Raw genomic sequence first — 16,357 nt, 5'->3', positions numbered from 1 at the left:
GGCAACATAAATGTCACTTATAACCTTCCCAACTATAATAATTCTAATGGAGCGATGAAGCAAATGGCTAACTGGACCAGGTGAACACATGAAATGGAAGATAAAGTTGAGACTATTTTCACATTGGTTTAAGCTAAACTTTCTTAAAGAATCATAGAGAACATAAGCCATTTGGAATTTTTTTTTTGACCATTCGGAATTTTTTGAAGAACAGGCAAACGTTCTTAAAAACTGAACACAAATTAATTCTTTAATTAAGAGCAAGGTTTCCGAATTATGTCTTCTGTCAAATGATTATATACCACTTAATTTTACACTCACGGGATGACAATAATCCTGAGATCTCTGAAAAGTATTGCTTTAAATAGTCATGGCTTTTATAAAACACTATGTCTAATACATACTGGTTTTTCTTCTCTGTAGATAAAAGTTCTTCAAATATTAGAGATGGTATAGATACTTAAAACAAATGAGGGACTTCCAGTTTCTGGTCCAGCATATACATCGCTTAGAAGTCATACCATCCTAACAACAAGTGAAAAGCGAAACAAACTGAAAAATAAACAACTCCTCTCAGATCCCTCAGAGAAATAAGGTCACAGATCAGATTGCCACCACCAAATTGGAGAATCAGGCAGGTAAAATGGAATCACAACTATTAGAGCAGAAAGCCACCAGTAGAAATCTCCAGGGGAACCAGTCTGAGGTAGGGGGGAAAAATTGGAACTGTAATTGACGAATGGCTAGAGGCTCAGTGGACAAGTATAAAAGTTGAAAACTCCAGATTGGGGGGCATAGAATGGTCCCTACACTTGTGTGAGTTTTACCTTCAGGAGCTCTAGTAGGTTTTCACTGTGAAGATTAGAGCAAAATACCCTAGTGCTTTCAGCAGGAGCAGTGGGAATATAATCATTGTGAAACATGCCAGAGCACTTTATTCTTAATAAGGCCTGCCTCAGGAGAAACTATTTTAGTAGAGTCAAACCCACCTGGGGAAAGGACATACCCAACTGCAGCCCACTCTAGCCATCCTGTCTCACTTAAGGTTGGGGATGGTGTCTGAGAAACACTTATGAAGTTATTGGTCCAGATACATAATCTCACTAAGGAACTGAGACCTAATCACAGGACTACAGAATACTTCCTCTTTCCCCACACCTCACCACCTATTACTAGTTTACTGCAGTTTCCTTTGCCCAATACATCATGTTCAGTTATGAAGAAAAAATGAGGCATACTCAAAGACAAAAGACAGATTGAAGACACAGAGCAAGCATCAGAACCGGATTCAGCCAGGAGTACTGAAATTGTCAGCCTGGGAATTTAAAACAACTATAACTGATATGCTAAGGGCTCTAATAGAAAAAGTAGGCAACAATCAAGAACAGATGGCAATGTAAGCAGAGAGTGAGAGATTCTATGAAAGAATAAAAAAGAAATGCTAAAGATAAACAATGTAACAAAGGAAGAATGCCTTTGTATTGGCTGAGGAAAGAGTCTCTAAGCTTGAGGATATGTCAATAGAAACTTCCAAAATTGAAAAGGCAAAAACGAAGAGGACGGGGCGGGGGGGGGGGACAGATCAGAATAGTTCATAAGAATTGTATACAAAAGGTATAACAAATGTGTAATGGAAATACCAGAAGGAGAGGAAAGAAAGGAACAGAAGCTCTAAAATCAGCCAAATTCCAAACAAGTGCTGCTGAGAGGCCAGGGGCTCCCTTTCTCATCCAGTCTAGAGTCAAAAGGTAGAGGCTCCACTTCAAGGAAGGAGTGGGACTCCTGATCCCCCACTCCATGTCCTACTTATAACACAGGGGTGGCACTCTGAGAGAAGTGTGCCATTGTCTCCACCCCCGCCTCCAGAGGAGGGCTCAGCAATTTTTCCCAGGGGAGAAAGCACTGCATGAGAACAAACTGCCTCAAAGCTCTTCCCAAAGGAACTAACTTTATTTCAGTGTGCAGAAGTTCAAGCCTAAGGGGGGTCTTGAAAATAATGGAGAATTTGGTGGTAAGCAATTAAGAGAAGGTTGATGGGTCCATTAGAGCAATAAACTAATAATGTAGGCCGGCTAGTTTACTGGAGAGAAACAGGGAAAGAGACAAATAAGAAGAACCCTTCTTGTGGGTTCTGAGGCCTGAACAAAACTCAAAGACATGCTTCAAAAACTATCTTGCAAAAGGGGTTCAATTTAACTGGGTCAGACTGGAAAAAATTATGTCCCAGAGCATTGTCAAAAACAAGAGAGCAATCAGTGAGCAATGAGTGGAGCCTAACAGGTGGGAGTGTTACTGCAGAGACAGTAAAAGACAGCCTTACTAGGGGCACCTGGGTGGCTCAGTCAGTTGAGTGCCTAACTTCGGCTCAGGTCGTGATCTTGGGGTCCTGGGATTGAGCTCTGCATCGGGCTTCACACTCAGTGGGAATCTGCTTCTCCCTCTCCCTGTACCTCTCCCCCTACTCCTGCTCACTCTCTTTCTCTCAAATAAATAAATAAAATCTTGAGAGACAGAGAGAGACAGAGAGAGAGAGAGAGAGAGAGAGAGAGAGAACCCTACTAAATCCATGTCATCCCAGGGTGACTGTGCACATGCCCTAAAGAGTGTCAGGAGAGGCTTCATATTGCTGGGGAATGGGGAGATAAAATTCATTGAAATAGTAAAGCCAAGTCAATAAACAAGCAAAAAACAACAACAACAAAAAACAAGCCCTGGAGTCAGGAGGAATCAATCTTCAGGCTTGCCATAATATATGACCTAAAATGTCCAGTTTTCAAGAAAGAAATTACGAGGCACATAAAGAAACAGAAAATATATATATACCCATATACCAGAAAAAAAGTAGGCAATAGAAACTGTGAGAGGGCCCAGATGTCAGTTTTTACAAAATTTCAAAACCATTATAAATATGTTCCAAGAATTAAAAGAAATCATGCTTAAAGAAGAGAAGGGAAGATGAAAATGTTTCATCAAATAGAGATTATCAATGAAGAGACAGAAATCATACATATAAAAAGAAATTCTGGAGCTAAAAAAGGACAACGTGGGCAGCCTGGGTGGCTCAACGGTTTAGTGCCACCTTCAGCCCAGGGTCTGATCCTGGAGACCCAAGATCGAGTCCCACGTCAGGTTCCCTGCATGAAGCCTGCTTCTTCTCCCTCTGCCTGTGTCTCTGCCTGTCTCTCTCTCTGTGTCTGTCATGAATAAAGAAAATCTTTAAAAAAAAGGACAACGCAAATGAAAAATTCATTAGAGCAGCTCAGTATAGATCTGAACAAAGAATCAGTAAACTTGAAGCTAGATCAATTGAGATTATGCATTCCAAAGAAAAGAGAGAGAGAGGGATCCCTGGGTGGCGCAGCGGTTTGGCGCCTGCCTTTGGCCCAGGGCGCGATCCTGGAGACCCGGGATCGAATCCCACATCGGGCTCCCGGTGCATGGAGCCTGCTTCTCCCTCTGCCTGTGTCTCTGCCTCTCTCTCTCTCTCTCTCTCTCTCTCTCTCTCTCTCTCTGTGACTATCATAAATAAAGAAATATTTAAAAAAAAAAAAAAGAAAAGAGAGAGAGAAAAAAAAGAGAGAAAAAAATAATGAAAAATGAAGAGAGTCTCAGAGAAATGTGGGACACCATTAGCTATACCCAGTACATACCAAACAGGAATATAAGGAGAAAATAATGAATAAGGAGAAGTGAGAAATGACATAGGTTAGAAAGCAATGATGTATTCTTGCTGTTTTATTGAGCCAGAATCCGGGGAAAGGGCATTAGTTTCATTTAATAGTCATTTTATTGCTATTTGCTGATTGTTCTAGGATTCAGATGTTACAATGTTACAGAGATAAGGTGGAGGAATTTCTAAAAACAAATGGCTGATTATAAAAATGAATGTAAGATGGGCCTAAAAAGTACACAAAATATATTCTATTATAATATATAAATATATATATAAATATATACATGTGTATATTATATAGGTGTGTCTGTGTATATATATATATATATACGTATATATGTGTTTATATATGTACATACACACTCATGCATAAATATATAAAATATATTCTTATATGCTGTGGAAATGCAGCCACTGACTGATCAGGAGATGTGGAACCAAGTTTCAGCCTGCTTTCTTATACTGTCCTCTGACAATGTATTTTTTTTTTTTTTTTTTTTTTTTGCTGAAGCTAAAGTGGGGCAGGAGGCTTAGACCAGATTCTTCAGGGTCATCTTTGGCTTCAAGGAGTGGATGACTAAGCCAATTGACTCCAAGTTCCGCACTCCAACTTCAACCAGAGCTAAAGACTGGCTGTCTTAAATACTAGGATTTTCATAATAGATCAACAGACAAAGTGGTTTCATCTCTAAATAAAAAAAATACAAAAGCCCTTGGACTAGATAATATAACATTACTTCCAGATGCAACAATCCAGGAGCACAACACCAGAGTTAGGTAGAGAGCTTTCATAAGGATATTCAAAACAATTGCAAATATTGGTAATAAGCCAAACAGATGTTTTTAAAAACTAGTGTTTTGATTTAAAGAAACAAGTAAATATTCCATTTCATTTTTATTTTATGATCTCATTTTTGCTACTTAGAGACATTAATCATAAACTTACTTTTGCTTTTCACATCTCCAGATGCCTCTGTTAGCTAATCTCATTCATCATTTAATAGGAAAACACTCGATTCTGAGACCTTTTAGAAAAATGCCATAAGGTACTACAGTAAATATATACAGCCCTATCCTTAAATGTAAGGTATACTTACCTATGGTCAGGAAATCTGATCGATACTGACAAGTCATTCCAAAGCCAAACTCTCGCCAAAAGCCAGAATCCTTTTTGTGAACCTTCATTCAAAAAAAAAAGAAATTCAATTTAATCCCTCAAAATTCAGAAGTTTCGATCGACGATGAAAGAAATTAAAATTCTTTCCAAATAATTTTTCCTGTCATTTATGTGACTGATAATGGATCAAAAGTTCCATTAATCATTCACATGATTAAATCTTTACAAAACCAACAAAAATACAGTATTCTCCATCAGCAAAGGGTTCTTGCCACATTCAATTTAACTGAATTTAAGCCCTGTACAAGGTGCCAGCTAACGTTACTAATAAACAGTACGGTGCCTGAACTCAAGGAGCTTGCATTCCATTCTGGGAATAGAAGTTGCACAAATACATACTGTCATACACTAAGTTTTTCTAAATAGTAGACCTTATTTGGTGCCTTTCTTCATTCTTTTGCCCCTTTCTGACTATGTACAGTTTTGCTCTGCTAATTACCTGGTCCCATGTAACCCATGAGCTTTGTTCCTTCCACCTGTAGCTTTAGATTGGGCCATGATGACTCTATACCAGTGGCACAGTGTCAACCCATTTATTATAGGAATTGATTCACTAACAGGAGGTAGACCAAATTCAGGCCAACATGGTAAAAGGGAAGTGCTGTTTGGGAACTCTGGAAAACAAAGTCCCTTCATTCCTCTGAGAGAGCTACTAGAAAAGACATTTGCTTTTTTTCGATGGTGTAGAGAAGGAGTCAGCAAACTACAGCCTCCAGGGTAAATCTGGCCTGCCGCCTGTTTCTGAAAATAATTTTATTGGAATACAGCTACAGTCATCTGTTTACAAACTGTCTAGGTGTATTTTCATGGCACAGTAGCACAGTTGAGTAGTTGCAACAGGGATTCAGCTATATGGCCCACAAAGCCAAAATATTTTCTATGCGGCTTTGTACAGAGTAAGTTTGCCAACTCTTGGTGTAGGGCGTAGATGTGAAGCTTGGAACTGCTACAGTTCCTTGTAGTTTTCCACTACGAGGGAAACCAGCTTTAAAATGAAGCTGTCACCATGGAAGTACAAGCAGAGAAAGAAAATCAGGGCTTTGATGATGTGCAACCCCAGAATCAAGGAAGAACAGCTGAAGCCTGATAAATATTCTTTATTTATTCATGCATTCAGCAAGTATTTTAATCTATCAGACATAGTACTGGGAGCTGGACACAGCAATGAATAGAGATGACAAAGTCTCTGCCATCAGAGTCTCTGTTTTGTTGGAAAAATAGGAAATACATAAAAACATATATGTCTTAGGTGGTAATACATGTTAGGAAGAAAAAATGTAGCAGGACAAGGGGAAAGCATGAGAAAGAAAAAGCCTAGTTCAGATATAATGGCCATAGGGGCCTCTCTGACAAGATAATATTTGAGTAGGGCCCCTAATGAAATACTGAAGTGAGCTGTGAAATATCTAAAGGAGATCATTCCAGACAAAGAGGGTAACACGTATGATGGCTATGAAGGGAATGAGTAGGGCAAAAGCAGAGGAATGAAGTCCTGTGGACATGAAAGGGCTATTAGCATTTGTATTTTTTTTAATTTTTATTTATTTATGATAGTCACACACAGAGAGAGAGAGAGGCAGAGACACAGGCAGGGGGAGAAGCAGGCTCCATGTACCGGGAGCCTGACGTGGGATTCGATCCCGGGTCTCCAGGATCGCGCCCTGGGCCAAAGGCAGGCGCTAAACCGCTGCGCCACCCAGGGATCCCGCTATTAGCATTTTTAAAAGATAACTGGGATTACAGTATTTTTGTATGCATATGGCAATAATCTAGAAGAAGCATAACATTAGGATAGGAGAGTGTGAAGAATGGCTGGAGGTGAGTCCTTGTTCAGGCACGAGATGAGCTCTAGTTCAAGAGAACAGGACAGGGTGGCCTTACATGTGCAATTCCTCCACTGTGAATGGAGAGAGGCTGATGAAAGATGAAGCAAGGTGTGCAGAGAGCGAGGAGTGGTGAGGGGTGCTGGGAGACACGAGAAGGAGAACATCGGGCAGCCTGGGTGGCTCAGCAGTTTAGTGCCGCCTTCAGCCCAGGGCGTGATCCTGGAGACCCGGGATTGAGTCCCACGTTAGACTCTCTGCATGGAGCCTATTTCTCCCTCTGCCTGTGTCTCTGTGGCTCTGTCTCTCTCTCTCTCTCTCTCTCTCTCTCTGTCTCTCATGAATAAATAAATAAAATCTTTTTTTTTTAAAAGGAGGACATCATGGCTGGCTTGCAGGGATGGACAGTGGGTAGACTATGGTCAGGCTCAGGATGTCAGCTGCAGAACCCTGAGGCCTGTGGTCATGTATTTAAAGCAGTGGTCCTATAGTGATGCGGTGTGTTTCTTACCTTCCCCATTCCACTGCTCAGGGGCCTGGGTAAGAGTTGCCCTTAACCAGCCTGGGGTTGTGGGGTTGTAAGAGAAAACACTGGACAGGGTGAGGGATGAAGGTGAGTATAGCAAGGAAGCTGTGGATAATGACTATGGAGTTGGGGGTTGGATAAGGAGGGATGTGAGGATGTGGACATGAGGATGACAGAAAGGAGAGAGGCAACTCGTCCAAGTGCAAGGTCCTGAGACAGCCTCCTCAAAAAAAATGAAGTTGGACCTAGGGTCTGAGATAGAGAGGAGTAAGTCAAGTGAAAGCTGTGCTGGGGGAAAGCTCTAGACAAAAGAACAGGTTGTGCAAAGAGCTGGAGATTGGAGAGAGCGTCGTGAATGAAGGGACCACGTTAGACACAGAAGTATAGGTGCCCACAAATGTAGACCAGAGCTCAGCAAACTTCTCTAAAATAGGCAGTAAATATCTTAGGCTCTGAAGAACATAATGTCTGTCATAACTATTCAACTTAGCCACTACAGTGTGAAAGCTGACAATAAGTAATCAAATGAGCATGCTGTGATCCAATAAATTATATTTGTGGCTACTGAAATTTTTATTTCATACCATTTTAATGTGCCATGAAATATTATTTTGAAAATATTTTTTAACCATTCTTCATTCATGGGCCATAGAAAACTAGGCAGTAAGCTGTTTTGGCCAGCAGGTTGTAGACTCCTAACCCCTGCTTTAAGGGACCCACTGGGCCATAACAGAGAAAATGGGATACCTGGTCACATATTTTGGCTTTATCCCATTAACAACGGGAATTCTCTGAAGAGTCAGAGCAGAAGAAGTCACGGCATCAGATGACATTTTTGAAAGATCACTCTGGCTAGAGTACAGAGAAGAGATATAAGAGGGGACAAGAAGGAATGCTGAGTTATAGGGATGCCTGGGTGGCTCAGTAGTTGAGCGTCTGTCTTTGGCTCAGGGTGTGATCCCGAGACTGGGATCGAGTCCCGTACTGGGCTCCCTGCAGGGAGCCTGCTTCTCCCTCTGCCTACGTCTCTGCCTCTCTCTGTGTCTTTCATGAATGAATACATAAATCTTTAAAAAAAAAGAAGGTAAGGGATCCCTGGGTGGCGCAGTGGTTTAGCGCCGGTCTTTGGCTCAGGGCGTGATCCTGGAGACCCGGGATCGAATCCCACGTCGGGCTCCCGGTGCATGAAGCCTGTTTCTCCCTCTGCCTGTGTCTCTGCCTCTCTCTCTCTCTGTGACTGTCATAAATAAAAAAAAAATTTAAAAAAGGAGGTAACAGTTATAATCTGGGAATGGAAACCTAATGGTTTTGACTATCATGATATGTTCAGAAAGGAAAAATTGCATGGAGGTAAAAAAAAAAAAGATTGAGAACAAGTTATCAGTGACTGAATGGGCAGGAGTGGGGGTGAAAGCGAACAATCAACTAAAGGTGACAGCAGGCTGCTGTCCTGAATAATGGGTGTGTGGTAGTGCCATTTCCCAAGAGTGGGGATACTGGGGAAAGGGCCAGCCCAGAGCTAAAAGATGTAGAGCTGGGTTCTGGACATATTGAACATGAGTGATCTGTAAGATAGACACATGGAAATTACTGCAGATAGCAGGAATGAAGGGAATATACAGGACTGCAGAGGAGGCAAATCTTGAGGGGAGCGGGGGAGAGTCTGAAAAAGCTGCTGTATGTAAAGGAGCAGTTGGCTGGAAACAGAACAAGGCAGCACTGAGGACTCAGCTTAAGTTGGAGCTAATAAGTGAGGTATGTATTTTCCCGCCTCTTCTTTTTTTTTTTTTAGCAGAGGGAGAGCTTCTGCCTCTTCTAGAATGTAAAGCTCCTGGATGACAGGACTTTTTGTTGATTTTGATCACTGCTATGGCTTCCTTTATAACTTAGTTTCTTTAAAAAAAATCCCCAAATATTATCATACTTGGGGAAAGGAGTCACTGGTTTTGATTTTTGAACCAACATATTTCCGCTGTCTATAATCCCCAACTGTTAATATTTTATTGCATTTTTATCTGTCCCTCTACAGGGCACATGGAGGACGCAGCTATCCACACATAACATACATCTCCAGCCTCCAGCCCCTCACAGGCTGCCAGGTTCACAAGTCCATGTGGCAACTTGACACTTGCCCTTGGACGTCTAATAAACAAAATATGCACCTGCCATACTCAGGTTAAATCCCTGATCTCTCTTTCTGCTCTTCTTGTCTTTTTCTCACTCCTTACATCTAATCTACCAGCAAGTTTTGTCAGCCAAATCATACCCAAACCTTTCTCCACAATTACCATCCTTACCAAGACACAGTCACCTCCCTGGTGCACTGCAAAAGCCTAACTGGCTATTTGCAACTGGAGCCACACACCATACATTCCCCACAGAATCAAAACCCTAAGGCTTTCTATCACACCTGGCCTAAACTTAAACTCCTTATAGCTCTACATGACTGGCCCAGCTTTGTGTCCTGTTGCCTACTATGCTCCTTAGGAAACCATTAGCTTAGGAAACCCATTAGCTGTTCCTTCTGCCTGGAACTGCCTTTCCCATCACGAAGTAGCAGGTTCTTTCCTGTTATTTGGATGGCCTCTCCAACAGTCTCATCTCAGAAAGGCCTTTCTGACTAAACATACCACAGAAACACCTAATCACTTTTCACAACTCAGCCTGTTTTAATGATCTGCATGCTATTTATCAATTGCCTTTATCTTCTGTCTCTTCCTACCAGAATAAAGATTCTTGTGAATAATAACCATGTCTGTATGGTTCTAGGTGCTAGGGGTTCCAGAAGTGAATAGTGGCCGGCATAGATTGAACTCATTGGATGAATTAATATGAGAAGCAGTTTTTGCAGTTGATCAGAGTGGAGACACACTACCCTGGCTCCTGGCCCTATTCCCGCCAGCTGTACATTTGGGCAGGCACTCAACCATCATAGAGCTGTGTCCTCATCTGTAAAATAGGGGTAATAATAGCATCTATCTCAGAGGTGCAAGGAGGATTAAATGAGTTAACATGCATGAAAAACAGAACAGTACTGTACACACAGGAAAGGGTACATAAAAAAATCAGCTATTATTAGCGTGAAAATATAATCTAAAATACACATATATAATTTCCCATTTTTTAAACTTTATATTTTCCTCTATATTTCATGAAGATTTTCCTCTTGCTACATATGCACAACCCTATGTACTCTAAGTCAATTTATTATTTTATTATTTATATATTTTATGATTAGTAGAGTTTTGCTTGCTTCCAATATGTATTGCTATTCTACAGTTCTGTTTCCTCAGGAGAGACTCCTGGGAGTGGAGATTACTAGATCAGAGGGATGGAACGGTTTGAAAACTCCTGACCCAGAAAGCTTGCCTGTATTCCTACACCACCAGCAGGAATGGAAGAACTCCTACCCCATCAACCTCACTCGCATGGCTGTTTTAAAAACAGTGATTTTACAGCAGCAAAAAAGTATTGCACTGCTGTTTTGTTTTGTTTTTTAAGATTTTGTTTATTTATTCATGAGAGACACAGAGAGAGAGGCAAAGACAGAGGCAGAGGGAGAAGCAGGCTCCCAGTGGGGAGCCCGAGGCGGACCTGATCCTGGGACTGAGGGATCACACCCTGAGCCAAATGCAGGCGCTCAACTGCTGAGCCACCCAGGCATCCCTGAACTGCTGTTTTTATTTATTCTTAGTAAGGTTGGTTATTTAAAAATGTTTACTGTGGGGAAGCCTGGGTGGCTCAGCGGTTTAGCGCCTGCCTTCAGCCCAGGGCATGATCCTGGTGTTCCGGGGTCGAGTCCCACGTTGGGCTCCCTGCGTGGAGCCTGCTTCTCCCTCTGCCTGTGTCTCTGCCTCTCTCTCTCTCTGTGTGTGTCTCTCATGAACAAATAAATAAAATCTTTAAAAAATGTTTATTGTGAATTATTACCAACTGTCTTTTAGCCATTTTTTCCTACTGGTGTACTTCTGGGTTACTTTTAATATCAAGGAGATAATATTACACCATTAAGGAGAACAAGCTTTTGTCTTAAGTGGGGAGACTGAAGTTTAGAAACAGTACCTTGCAAAGGTCATAGAGTAGTAAAACTACAACTTGAAGTGAAGTATTTAAACTTATTTTTTTTTTTCAGAATCCTTGGGTGGCTCAGCGGTTTAGCGCTGTCTTCAGCCCAGGGCATGATCCTGGAGTCCCGGGATCGAGTCCCCACACTGGGCTCCCTGCATGGAGGCTGCCTCTCCCTCTGCCTGTGTCTCTGACTCTCTCTCTCTCTCTCTGTCTCTCTCTCTCTGTGTGTGTGTCTCTCATGAATAAATAAAATCTTTAAAAAAACTTATTTTTTTTTGCATAATATCTAGAATTAACCCACATTCAAATCATTCTTTTCCCACATCCTCCCAAACTGGACAAGAATATTAGCATGCTTTTACATTCCTCTTCACCCTCACATGTTGATTCCATTTAGCACTTTGTTTATCAAGTTTTTTTTTTAATAAACTTCGTATTCTGGAGTAATTTTAGAGTTACAGAGAAGTTGCAAAGTAGTAAAGAGAGTTCCCATATACTTCTCACCTAGTTTTAACTTCCTCTAAATGTAATTATTATTTTACATGGTTGTGGAATATCTATAAAAACTAAGTATCCAACACTGGTACATTACTATTATCCACATTTTAGACTTAGATCTAAACTGGATTCCACCAGGTTTTCCTTTAATTTTCTTTTTTCTGTTCCAGGATCCAGTCCAAGGGACCTCACTTCATTTATTTGTTATGTCTCCTTGAGAAACTGTGACAGTTTCTCATTGTTCCTTGTTTTTGATGATCGTGACACTTTAAAAAAGATCTATTATTATTATTATTATTATTGATCCCTATAACCGATGTGAAGCTCAAACTCATGACCCTGAGATTAAGAGTTGCATGCTCTTCCGACCGAGCAAGCTAGGCATCCCTGATGTTGACACTTTTAAGGAGTATTGGTGGGGTTTGAAGTGTTTCTAATGATTAGGTTTTTTGGCCACAGAAGTGAAATGCCCTTCTTGCCAAATCAAATCAGGAGTGCATAAATACCACTGGTAATATTAACGTCATTACTTGGTTTAAGGTGCTGTCTACCAGGTTTCTCCAGAGTAATTAAAATATGGAAGTGCAGATAGATTTGGGAAAGTTGGGAAGAGTTAAAAAATACCTGATCTAACAGCCTCTGTAGAAGGCCTTGTCATTAGCATTCAAATTGACAGCACTGAGGGGACTGTAGAGACTCAGGAGCCCATCTCTCCTCTATAGAGAACCCCCTGCTAAGCCTGGCCTCAATCAGATGTGATAATAGGAGGTGCTCAGGAACTGTAAAGTATCTGTGGCAATGTGGCATCCTTCCCATTACAAGATCCCTACTAGATGCTCATCTCACTTTTGTTAAAACTCACTGAGGGATGGGGAGCTCAATTCTCACAGGCAAATCTATTTTTAAGACATTAAAGTATTTCTTTTACATTGAGCAAATATGTTTCCTTCAAATTCCACATTGTGAACTTCATGCTGTCTGGTGTAACAAAAGTAAACCTAATTCTCATTTATTCTCTAGGCTCTCAAAGAGTTCCTGACAATTATCCCTAATAAAAATAATCAACAGGGTAATAATCTGCATGATATGAATAGTTCGACACAAAAAAAAACATTTAGTAGAGGATTTTTTTGAGGGGGTACATGTGAAAACTTCCTTTTCACATTTAAAGTAAGATTTGATTTATAAAAATGTCATCTGCTCATACATTTTCAAAAAAAAATACCTATACCATAAAGCCAAGTTACTAAATCATCCCCAATTACATAGTATGGACACCAAGCACCATCTATATCTAGGCTTCTTCGTGTGTGTGCCTCTGTCTTGGCACCACCTGTCTGAGGTAGAGTGCTTCTGACTCTCACACATCTCCACATTGTCTGCTTGGCTTTTTTTTTTATTTTGATTAAATGCTCCTCCCTCCTTGTCAGTCTTAAGATTTTCTTTGCTTTTGTTTATTTGGATTCAAATGTTGGCAACGGAACTGGGCCACAAGAGAACAAGGGTATGAACTTCAGAGAGGCAAATTTTCACTTTCCTACTTAATACTTCAGTTAAAGTATGCCAAATATGACTTTAAGAAAAAATAATTAATTTTTTAAAAAAGATTTCATATATTTATTCATGAGAGACACACACAGAGAGAGAGAGAGAGAGAGGGAGAGAGGCAGAGACACAGGCAGAGGGAGAAGCAGGCTCTCTGCAGGGAGCCTGATATGGGACTTGGTTGCAGGACCCCAGGATCACGCCCTGAGCCCAAGGCAGATGTTCAACCACTGAGCCACTCAGGCATACCAAGAAAACATAATTAACTTGATTCAAAATATGGGACACTGTTCGAAATTTCTACACTCAGCTCATCTACCCACATTCTACGCACCTGGCTCAGCATTTAACCGGCAGCTGTTAAGCAATTCGGCTGAGAAATATATATCAACATCACAGGAAAACATCAAGACCTCTCCTTTGTCCCAAGCTCGGGCACCCACATTTAGTCCTTGTCCACGATTAAATTCTTCATTCAATGAGACCAAAGTGTAACTGTGAAAATTAGACTCACTAGGAGAAAAGCATATACAACAAAGGATAAATTCCACTTAAAGTTTAACAACTCTGTTCTTTCAACAAAACTTACAAAATGTGTTTTATACTTCAAGTATTTTAAAATTTTGGTTCTACAGTCATACAGGGAAAGGAAATCATCAGCTTCACATGTATGATCATCATCAGGAACAGATATTCAATAATTGTCCATATTTGAGGCAACATGCTGGTGGTATCAGCTTAAAAAGTGTTGAGGGGTCACTGCCCTTCGGGATCTTGAGAACTTACTGGGCAGATAAGAAGTTATACATGGAAAAATGGCTATAATGTTTGGTAATAAACAATGCATTGCATATGAGTGGTACACACAAAGAATGCTCCTGTGTTTTTCAGATCTTTGCTCACACATCAAAGGGATACCCTTCATACCACCTGTGAAGTTGCTCCCACCTCTCTCTTTAATCTATTCCCCCGCCCAGCTTTGTTTTCCTCAGCACCACCAGACATGTTTCTTTGAGTGTCTCCCCCACTGGAATGTAAACACCATGAAAGCAGGGATTTTGTTTTGTTCATTACTGTGGATACAGTGTGCCTCCTCAAAGAGTAGGAGTTCAATAAATATTTGCTGAATGAACGAATGAATAGCAGTTCTGAGAAAAAAGATTGCTTTTGTCTGAGAGTAGTGAGAGAAGATGTTAGAAGCAGAATTTAAGCTATGCCTTGACTAAAATCCTAAATTCAGTAGTGAGTTTAAAGGTTATGCCAAGTAATTATTCTCAAAAGCACAGAGGTAAGAAAGTAGAAAGCATTTTAGAGAACAGGTATCAGACAAATCAGATTAGAACTAAAGGGATCCTAAAATGGTAACAATGAGAGAGAAGACCAGAAAAGGGTCAGACTGAGGAGTGCCTTCTGTGAGAAGTAAAAGAAGTTGGTCAGTGTCCTCAAGGCAAGGAGGAGTTTTTCTGCCAGGGCAGTGGTTCTCACAGTGAAGTCCCCTCACCCATAGATCAGCCTTCCCTGGGAAACCATTAGAAATGCAAATTCTTGGGCCCCACCCTAAACCCCTGAATCAGATATTAGGAGTAATTCTGAGCATCTGTGTCTTTCTTGGGACAAGTTACTCCAGGTGACTCTGATGTTAAAGTTGGAGAACTGCTGTGCTAGGGTATGGCCAGGTCAAAAAGGCACATTTAAGGAAGATTACTCTTTAAAACAGTATAGGATGGGGAATGGAGAGATGGAAGCAAATGCTCAAATAGTGTATACAGTGGACTCCACACGCTCTGAAAGGCCACACTGATCTTCTCATGGGATGTAAATCTCTTCCTTCTTTCGGGAAAACTGATTATTACCTCACACTCCCAGCACCCGGTGGAGGAACTAATCGTAGAACACCCCCAACCACAGTAATTTCCTAAGGGTGGAGACCAGACTCAGGCTGGGACAATCACAATACCCCCACCCCACCTGGCCAATAGTGACCCGCTCAAGAGTGGGCAAAACTCCTTCCCTGGGCTTTTCTCAACTGGATCTGGGAGAAAGCTCTTTCCCCTCTGATGGCAAAGCTGAGAAGACGTGAGCCCAAAGCCGCCAACAGCCATATACCTCACATGTGGAAGAAGCCAATCTGCAATAGGAGAATGAAGTCAACATGCAGAGAAAAACAGACAAGAAGACAACAAGAGAATTTTCATGGTATTCAAGTCTCTGATTCCAGTCCCTGAGATATCAAAGCTGTTTTGGTTTTCTTATCCAAATTTGGCTATAATAATCCCTTTAGTTTGAGAGCTATCCAAGAAAGATTCTTCTATAACACTCCTAGTTTCCTTAAGCCAGTTCAAGATAGCTTTCCATCATGTGCCACAGAGGAGTCTTAATTAATGCAGGGACAACTTCAGTAGTGCCGATGTAAGTGCTGGCACTTCGTAGGCGACCTGAAAAGGATAAAAAGGGATGAGAAGGGAAGAAAAGAAGGGAGGGGAATTTGGGTTAGGGTGGTGGCAACAGCAAGGAAACGACAGGGAAGAGGTCCTGTGTAGTTAGCAAAAACTGACTAGAAGTAAAGAATGAAAGATGCTAGCTCTCAGGCATTAACTAAGCTCAGGGGATCATGAGAATGGTCAGTCTGAACTGAAAGAGGGCCACCAGGAGAAGCAGCTAATGTGTAGGGGGAGAAAAGACAGTATTCGTTTTTTGTACATGTGCCGTAAGAGTCCCTTCTGAGCAGGGGCTTGTAACACCCTCCTCTGTGCCGGTCTATTCCAACCACCCTAGTCAGACTCCCGAGCAGTGTACCTGGAACATAGTCGGTGGGACTCAATGAATGTTAGTTGAACGATTCGAGAAGAATGGCTGGCCAAATCTGGACTCTTAGGGAATGGCCACAACTAGCAGAAAGGTAAAGAAGCAGGTAAAGGATACAGAGTTGGCTTGGTCCAAAAAGACAATCAACTAATATCTCCCATTGTACCATATTTATATTTACAAATTATATACATTTTACAAACACGTCAAGAAGGAAGTATTGGTTAGGCATCAAATGTAAA

The sequence above is a fragment of the Nyctereutes procyonoides genome, unplaced genomic scaffold (assembly GCF_905146905.1).
Source record: "Nyctereutes procyonoides isolate TBG_1078 unplaced genomic scaffold, NYPRO_anot_genome, whole genome shotgun sequence".
In the NCBI taxonomy this organism is placed as follows: domain Eukaryota; kingdom Metazoa; phylum Chordata; class Mammalia; order Carnivora; family Canidae; genus Nyctereutes; species Nyctereutes procyonoides.
Note: the sequence above shows the minus strand (reverse complement) of the source record.